Below are 10,512 nucleotides of genomic sequence, written 5' to 3'. Positions count from 1 at the left end.
AGAAGACAAGCAGGACTGTCTAAAACGCTTCATTAATGTAATTTGCTTTATGAATTTAGTAGTTCTGCAGGTTCCTTCTACTGGAAAAAGCTGATATGATAGTTGCCAAAGGTGCTAGATTTCAGATCTTGCTGTTTCCCCCACATCTGCATTGGTATCTCCCATTACATGGCACAGGAAGAGCTATAGTTCGTAACACATAATGCCTGTTGTCAGCACAGAATCTGCTTTGAAATTTCAGGAAGTCCTCTAGTCCCTTGTTATGGATTGAATGTTTACATCCCCTCAGATTTATATATTGAAATCCTATCCCCCAATATTTGCAGATGGGGCTTTGGGGAGTTAATTTGGGTTAGATGAGATTAGGAGGATAGGGCCCTCATGATGGGATAGTTCCCTCCTAAGAAAAGAAACTAGAGAGCTTACTCTTTCTCTCCAAGTGCAGGAATTAAGAAAAGGCCATGTGAACCCACAGCAAAAAAAAAAAAAAAAAAATGTGCAAGCCAGGAAGAAAGACCTTAACAGAAACTTAACTCTGCCAGACCTTGATTCTGGACTTTCCAGTCTCCAGGACTGTGCAAAAAGTATATATATGTGTGTGTGTGTATATATATATATATATAATTTTCTTTTTTTTTTTCTGAAATCCGATTTCAGAAAATATACTGGGAAGATGATAGTATAAATTTGGAGTTAAGTTTAAGTTTTATTGTGTGAAGAACTGGAAAGAAAATCATAGGCAGATATTATTTAAGTAGAATTAAAACGAATCCAAAATCCTTCTACAAGACTAGAAATAAATCTTTAAAATGCTACTCTTATTTTTATGTTAGTAAGTTAGCCCCCAACTTACTATCTACTTTAGTATTTTAATGATACTTTAATAGTGCAATAACTGTTCTCCTTAATCATTTAAAACACAGTTGAGCAATTATTTAAATTGACTTCCTATTTGTAAACTTACTTTTTAAAAGATAATTGCAAATTACAGAATGATTAAAGAACTCAACAATATGCCTCAAGAAAGTTAAAAACATGGTGTCTTGGAAGGAAAAATGCAAAGAGAAAAAATCTTGATGCTTTTATCTTATTTCAAATATACATACTGCAGAATTCATAAAGATTATTTTGATAATGGGTTTAGATTAATTTTTTGCCTCCAGGAATTTTCAGTTGTTAATCTACTCCAATAGTGCTACATTGAAAAATGTTTTATTTTTAAAGAAAATTTGAAAGTGTTGACTGAAAATATTATCTGCTTGAGGAGAATGTATAAAAGTAAAACAATACCACTTTGATTGTAAAAGAATAATAAGACAATTCAGTTTTTTCCACATCAAACATCAAAACTGTCAAAGACAAAATATTACTTATTCAAATAAGGAGTTATTTGACAAACCTTATTTAAAAGGTATTTTTGATGATGTTTATTTCTTTTAGCTATTTTTATATGCTTGAACAAATGTATGCTCATGGAGCTTAATGTTACAAATTTACTTCTGTAAGAAAAAGACTTATTGAAAGGGAGTAATTATCAGAAACATGGGCTTTGGGTTAGAACTGAGATCTAATTTTGTCACACCACTCACTAGCTTGAGTCTCAGGATAACTTGTATAACCTCTCCAAGGCTTATTATCCTTAAATGACACAGTGTTGTAAGCACTGCATTGGGTAATGTATTAAAACACTTAACACAATATTTTACAAATAGCAAGCATTAGATTAGTTAGCTATTAGAATAGTTCATTTTAGGTATCTTCATTAGACAATTATGTTCTTCATGACAAGAAAATTATCATTCTGGACAAAAAAAAAGACTTTGATGAGCAGAAAAGACACTTGAAATAGTGCTCTAAAAGCTTCCCTCAAAAGAGCTAGAGTCATATGGAAAGTGAAGGTGTAACATCTGGGGAGGTGGGAGGAGCCTTGGCGCAGACCTTCCCTCTTTCTCCACCTGCCCCACTCAGCCCACCTTCTTTCCTTGTGCCCTATCTTCTCAAATCAGTACATCAAGAGCAGAAATATGGAAGTTTGAACAAACCCCTGGTGTATTTTTAAACTTGTCAACTTAACATGGATGTGACCACTTCTGCCCACTTGTAAAGACAAATTCAAAAACTTGTCCTAAGTCAGTGGCTGTTGAGTTAGCTTATTTTCCAAAGGTTATGGGAGATATTTCATTTTAAGAACTTCATAAAAGAAAGTGAATAAGGAAGTATTCATATTTTCATCCTGCATATTAATAACCTTCTCTTTACTAAAGATACTTGAGACAGTTAAGTATTCATGGGTCTGATATATATTTTGGTCCCTAGGAATTTATTTCATTTGTTCTCTGGCATTTTTCACCCAAGATTCAATGTTTTTGACTAGTGAGGTTTAAAGCATTTGAATAATAATTTAAATTAAATTTCTTTCCAGTGTTAACTATTGCCATCATGCATTTTATTGCACTTGCAAACATATATTTCCTTTATTCTAAGTAAACATAATGGTCTTGTCTGTAATCTCTTCCTACCTTGGTTGTATGGCCCATGATGCAAGAAGCCTGCTTCAATAGGTGAGTGATTCTTCTACTTCAGAAACTTATTTTCACACAGAGACAGACTTGGTGCCATTTTAATTAATTAATGAATTTATTCAACCATCAACATTTTAATAATGGATTTTGCAGAGCATCATATGCCTGTCTGAAATTTTCTTTGTCAGATACATAATTTTACCTCAAAAGTGTGTATAGTTACATGTTAGGTGCCTAATTTCTTCATACACAACAGAATTAGAGGATTTACTTAACCTCTCTAAATTTCAGATTTTCTACTTGTAATAAAGAACAAATTTTGTCTGTCATGTAGGGGTTTTTACAAGGATTCAATGAGATAATGCATAGCATTTATAACTCTTTATGTAATACTTGACATATAGCAAACTCAGTAATTACGTTTAGTTAATTACTATTATCTTAGTGTTAAGCGCCCATATCTGGGTGGCACTGAAACTTACATGTTCAAATAGGCTAAATCTTTAGGATCCTTATCTGTCAGTTCCAACATTTGAATAATTCTGGAGTCTAGTTCTGTTGACCACTTTTTCCTTGAATGTGAGTCCAATTTTCCTGTTTCTTTTCATGTCTGGCAATTTTTTATTGTACACTGGACATTGTATAGTCCATCGTAGGGAGTCTGGATTGGGTTATTCTGTACTTAGTATTGAATTATACCTGGCAGATAGTTAATTTATTGATAGATCCTTTTGTTCTTGCTGGCTCAGTTTTATTCTTTGTTAAGGTAGGTCTGTTTTGGTTTTGAATTTGGGTTTTTTTGCATTATTTATTTATTTTTTTTATTGGAGTATAATTGCTTTACAGAAAATTACAGACCAATATCACTGATGAACATATACGCAAAAATCCTCAACAAAATACTAGCAAACAGAATCCAACAACACATTAAAAGGATCATACACCATGATCAAGTGGGATTTATCCCAGGAATGCAAGGATTCCTCAATATATCCAAATCAATCAATGTGATAAACCATATTAAGAAATTAAAGAATAAAAACCATGTGATCATCTCAATAGATGGAGAGAAAGCTTTTGACAAAATTCAACACCCATTTAAGATAAAAACTCTCCAGAAAATGGGCATAGAGGGAACCTATCTCAACATAATAGAGACCATATAGTACAAACCCACAGCAAACATCATTCTCAATGGTGAAAAATTGAATTTGTTCTTAGAGTATATCCCTCACCATAGAGCATGATACTTACTCTTAAGGCTTGGCCTTTCTGAGGTCTCAGCTGAATTATCAGTGAGGTCTCTCAGCTCTGGCTGGGCTGGAAATCCAGTTGTCTCTCAGCAGTGAATTCTAGTATTAGCTCTCAGTCCAGTAATAGAAGACCTCTCAGCCCAATGAAGTCTGGCCCTGGGCGTGTGCAAATCAGTCCTGGCCAAGAGCTCATTGTTAATGCTCATTCAGAAAATGCTCACACCCTCCCAGCCCCGAATGAGAAGCTTCCAGTTCTCAGTTACACAAATTGCAGTTACTTAATTAGCTTGGAACTCTGATCTCTTCCTCCTCAGATCAGTGAGAACCACTGCTTCACTTGGGCTTCTACTAACTGCTCTCTAGAAAGAAGTGCTATTAGGAAAGAAACTGGAATGACCTTGGGTGATCATGAAACTCATCTTTTATACTGTCTTCTTCTCAAAAATCACAGTCATACCCTGCTTGCTTTTTAATATGAAAAGAGTTGACTCATTTTTTTCCCCAGCTTTATGGTTCTTTTAGAGGCAGAGAAGATGCAGTGCCAATTATTTAGTCATGGTTAGAAGCAGAAATTACATCTATGCATAGCTTTAAATAAATCATACTATTGAAACTGGCATTATGACTTGTTTGAAAACTTATTCCATTTACAAATATTAATTGGCTCTCAAAATGTCTTAGAACAACTTGTTAAAGCCTCGGTTACCATTTAAGGTCTTGCTCTTACTTTTTTCTAACTTTCTAGTGAGGTATATTTCAGAGTTAGAGAGATTATAAAATGTATCATTCAATCTAGGACTCTTTTGAATGTGAAAGAGTGAAGTATTAAAATTGATATCAGAGTTACCTAGGGCAAACCATATGGTCACATCAATTAGCATCCAAAGTTTTAATATAAACTTCTTACTATATACTTGAATCTAAGTATTTCTCCAGTACCAGGTATGTTTATCCCAGAGTTTATAGAAATTCTACCAGGAATATAAAGATTTATACCACCAAAACTAAACTCTTCATTTACCTCACACCTACCCCCTACTAGAATAAACTGTCTTTTCTCTTGTTATTTCCTATTTCAGTGAGTGATCTCACTATTCATCCAGCCATCAAAATAAACTTTTCTAGAAATAATATTACATTATTTATTTCCTTATTCTCATACCTCCGCTTGGTATTCATGTTCTGTTAATTCTACAATCTAAAGATTTGAACTTTCTCTTCCCAAAGATCCTGTTATAGTCCTTAAACAAAGTCTATCTGGACTGCTCATGTGGTCTCTTAGTTGATATCTCAGTGTCCAGTTTGTAATTTTTTTGTTTCTTTTCTTTTTTTTGTTTTTTTAGAGGAGTCTTTCTCAAACATTAGTTCTATGCTTGCATCTCTTTAATGGCTTGGAATTACCTACTAAAGAATATACACATTTCTGGCTTCACAGACATGATTCTGCTTGACTTTGCTGTCTTCTTCATCTTAAATTTTTCCCTGTGACCCCTTGAGTCCAACATATCAGCTATAATAAAACCTACTTCTTTATCTCTTGCTACTTTTTTATGGACTGTATTATCCTCACCCGTCAGGTACCCTTCTACATTCTTGTATTTGTACATCTAGTTCAAATAATATTTTCCCTGGGAAGCTTTTCCTGACTCATTCTAACGCAATTACCTCCCAAAGTGTATTGATAGTACTCCTTCCCTTTACAAAACTCCACACCAAGCAAACTTCTATCATATTACCTACATACTATTTTAATGGTTTTTTTTCCTCTTACTAACCTTTAAGACCTGTAAGGATAGGTTCTGTATGGCTCTCATATTTGTAATACCAAAAATTATCAATTTTATCTAGCATATATTGACTTTAACATATTTGTTGAATGATTTCACATGTATGTTTAAAATGCAGAGTAGGCTTCTGGATTTATTTCAAATACTCAGTTGAGATTTTGGGGGTTTACATTTATAATTTAGTAGGCCTAAGACTATATATTTCACGTTATTAGTGGAACCAGCCATCATTCTGGGAAATCATTTATTTGTTCATCAAATATTTATTAAGCAATTACTGTTTTATTTTGCAAGCACCACACTGTGTTTTGGGAATTTAAATTAAAAATTATGTAGTCTTCACTCTTAAGAAGTATCTAATATTAGAGACAAGTAACTTATTCTATTTTACTTAATGCCATATGTGATAGAGTGAAGCATAGGGGGTTACATGTGTGAGTGGAAAATCCAAATCAAACTGGGCTGAATCCTGAATTGAATTTTGAAAGAGTCAGATGAAGAGTAGAACATAGTAAAAAAAAAATATCTTATGAATGTGTATGGAGGAAAATATAGTCTATACCTACTAAGGCAAGTATACCTATGTACCTATATATGTAGTAAGTGAAAGCAAATGGCAGTTTCATATTACAACATTTTTAGTGCATATCATCTTATGAGAGTTAGTAGAGTCCCACGTAACCCAATGAAATGTAAAGTAGCATCAACTTAAAAATTACTGCTTATTTTGCTTTTAGGACAATTAGCCAGAAGTAAATCACTTTTCAGTATAATCGATTCTTCTCAGAATTCATTAGTATTTGCAGGAAGAAGAAACAGTAAAAGTAGTACATGGAAGCTAAACATGCCTGCCACATAAAACAAAAACAAGAGCAAAAAAACCTCCACACGTACCAAAGTATTATCTTTAGGCTTTCCCTAAGCAGAAAATGGCAGGAGAATCAAGAAGTTCTCTCTACCTTTACTGGGCATTATCCCTTCCACATGTTGAGAGTAATCAGAGCTACTTGGAAGTGAAATAGGGTTTTATGTCTGGGAAAGGATGCTTCTTATAAAAATTGGTTTAAAATCTAGACAGTATAGTATTCAACGAATTGTAGAACTGGATGAGACCTTATCAATCATTTAACATAGCGTTTCTCAATCATGCCTAATCATAAATATTACCTGCGTCACTGATTAAAATTATGGCTACGTGGCATCTCCTCTGGAATTTAAGTTGTCATATTTGGGACGGTGCCCAGAACTTTGTGTTTTAGAACAACCTGGGTCAGTGTTTCCTAAATTTCTATGGTGATAAAATCATTTGGGATTCTCATTAACCATACAAATTTCCAAGAGCCTGAAACTCATAACATCAGAACCTCTAGGGGAGCAGGCTGTGAAGCTGCATGTTTAACAAGATTCCTAGGTTTTTATTATCAGAGAAGTTTGGGAAACATTAATATATTTAATTGGTTTATTTTATAATCTGAACAAATTGAGAGGGTTAGGGTAACACTGTGAAGGAGTGGGAAAAAATCAGCATTTTATTAAGGGAGATATTTTGATTCTTATTATTTTTTTAAGATTAAGAAAAGCAGGCTTAAGAGAGTTAACCAGCTTGCTAGAATAATGAAAACTAGAAAATAATGGAGTGAGAATTTGCACCCAGCCGGCCTGGTTTTGTGTTACTTATTCTTTCATAATATATCATCCTATGATGGACTTAAAAGGCATATGTTCAAAATTTTTGTTACTAATAATGTAGTACTGAATTATAATCATTATGACACTCACCATGAAACAAAGACATAGGTCTTGAGTGGGAGAAAAAGCAGGTAAAATCAGAGCTAGCAGACTGGAAATTGTGCATAAAATACTATTTGAATGTGTGAGGAGTAAGGAGTATATTCTCTTATGTTTCTCCTTCTTCCCGTAAGGAAAAGGAAACTTCTTCCTCTGTACCATTCTCCATTCCATGCTTACTAGTTCCTTTTCTAGATAGGAGATGTGACACCAGTATGACTGGTCAAAGTTTGAGACATTTTATGAGCCACTTTTCACAATTGAATTGTATTTCTGCAAGGAAAGGAACTGCAAATGTGGGATAGCTGTTCCAGCCTGTTGTCCTCCTGCTGATTGATCAGGTAAATGGGATATTCTACCCCACAGACTCAGACTTTTTAGTCTAAATGAAAGGAGTTAGATGACTGTCTTGGTTTGTTCAGGCTGCTATAAGAGAAATACCACAGAATGGGTAGCTTAAACAATACACATTTATTTCTCACAGTTCTGGAGGCTGGGAAGTCGAAGATCAAGGCATTGGCAGGTTAGTTGTCTCCTGAGGACCAGCTTGTTTTCTTACTGTGTCCTTATATTGGCAGAAGGGGTCAGAGAGCTCTCTGGGGTCTCTTTTATAAGGGCATTGATCCCATTCATCAGGGCTTCCCTTCCTGACCCAATCACCTGCCAAAGGCCTGATCACACTGAGATGTTAGGACTTCAACATAAAAATGTTTGACACAAACATTCAATCCACAACAATGACTCTGTAACCACTGGCATTTATGCCAGCACTGCTCATTTGGGTTATATATATATGACATAGTTTTATCTGTATACCCCCATGTGGTATGCAAATAATATAATTTTCTGAGTGCATTATAGGAGAAAATTTGCATTTGAAAATATCCAGTGATGGACAAGTTATTGCTTCATGGAACTGTAATTCGTTTTTCAGAGAGCTTAGGCTGTTGAAAAAGTCTTTCTTTATAATATACTGAAATCTGTCTTGGCTTCCAACTTGAGCACCAGTTTTATTTTCTAGAATGTCTGTCAAATTACAGTTCTTAGCTATTAAAGCAAACATTATTAAACACATGTCATGTGTCAACATTATGCTAAAAAAAAATTGCTCATATATCACTTAATCTTTGTAACATCCTTCAGTGCATGATTTATTATTACATTTGTTCAGATAAATACGCACTAAGAAATAAAGAAATTTTCTCATTGCTGTATAGCTATTAAGTGACAGATTTAGTTCTGAAACCCATGCTGGTCTAAAGTAAACTTGTGCCCACCAAAATGGCAATTTCATGTGGTTAAATTTATTTTTACATGGACTTTTTTTATTAGGCTTAAAAAAATGCCTCATTAGAAACTAAAGATATACATTTCAAAGTGTTAAACATTCTGACTTAGCTATTAAAGCTATATGGTGAATATACACACACAAACACACACATAAATATACATTATGTAAATACTATATACACAGACATATAGATACTATATACATAGTATAGCGTACAGCATAATATATGGTATCTATATTATATATGTAGTGTAGTATATAGGATATACTATACACTATATATAGTATAATATGTGGTTTCTATATAGTGTATATTTATTTATATATATACACACACAATTACATATATACTATCTACTATACTATATGTACTATTACATTATACTACATATATACTGCACATATGAATATACTATATAGATACTGTTTTATACATACACACACAATAAAAATGGGAAAATGGGAAAAGTAGCATTGTTAATTATGACTTTGCAAAATATATATATATATATTTGGCCAAATATATAATTTCTACCGGATATCCAGGAAGTAGATGTCTTCGTCACTTCTTTATTCTTTTCTAAAAAAGATATATGGTGATTTTTCTGAATAAGAGAGTACTCATTATATATTCTTACTTGACTTAGTAATAGACTCTCCTATTTCTTCCTCATCTCTTCCATCAAGTACATTATATAAATGGAATCATATAGTATTTGTCTTTTTGTGGCTAGAATATTTCACTTAGAATAATGTCCTCAAGACTCACCCATGTTGTAGTGTATGTCAGAATCTTCTTCCTTTTTAAGGCTGAAAAATATTCTCTTGTTATGTATATACCACATTTTGCTTATCCATCCATACATCAACAGACACTTGGGTTGCTTTGTGAATACATTTTAGCTTTTGTGAATAATGCTGTGATAAGCACGGGGATACAAATTCCTCTTCAAGACCCTGCTTTCAATTTTGGGGGGTATATACCCATAAGTGGAATTGCTGGATCATATGGAAATTGTATTTTTAATATTTTTAGAAACTGCCATGCTGTTTTCCACAGTCTCTATACCATTTTACATTACCACTACCAGTGACAACGTTCCAGTTTCTCTTTATCTTCAATAATACTTGCTATTTCCTGTTTTGATTTGTTTCACAGTAGCCACCCTAATAGGTATGAAGTGGTATCTCATTGTAGTTGTGATGTGCACTTTTCTAATTAGTCATACTGAGCACCTTTTCATGTACTTATTGGCCATTTGTACATCTTCTTTGGAGAAATATCTATTCAAGTCCATTGCTCATTTATTAATTGGACTGTTTATTAATTGGTGTTGAATTTTAGGAGTTCTCTGTATATGCTAGATATTAATACTTTTTCAGATATATGATTTGCAAATATTTTCTCCTATTCTGTGGGATGCATTTTCATTCTGTTGACAGTAGAAAAATTTACTTTTCATGTAAAAAATTTTTTAATTTTCATGAAGTCTAATTTGTCTATTTTTTGTCTTCTGTTGCTTGTGCCTTTGGTGTTGTATTCGAAATATCATTGCCATATCCAATGCTGTGAAGCTCTTGTGCTGTTTTCTTTTAAGAGTTTTTATACTTTAGGTCTTACATTTAGGTCCTTGAATCATTTTGAGTTAATTTTTGTATGTGATGTTAGGTAAGGATCCAGCTTCATTCATTTGTATGTGGATATCCAGTTTTCCAGCACCATTTGTTGATAAGGCTGTCCTTTCCCCGTTGAATGATCTTGAAACCCTTGTTGAAAATCATTTGACCATATATGCAAGGGTTAATTTCTGGGTTCTCTGTTTAATTTCCATTGGTCTATATGTCTGTTTTTGTCCCAGGAACACAATGTT

Source organism: Eschrichtius robustus, chromosome 7 (genome assembly GCF_028021215.1).
Source record: "Eschrichtius robustus isolate mEscRob2 chromosome 7, mEscRob2.pri, whole genome shotgun sequence".
In the NCBI taxonomy this organism is placed as follows: Eukaryota; Metazoa; Chordata; class Mammalia; order Artiodactyla; family Eschrichtiidae; genus Eschrichtius; species Eschrichtius robustus.
The sequence above is the reverse complement of the archived record's forward strand: the minus strand, read 5'-3'. Positions refer to the sequence as shown.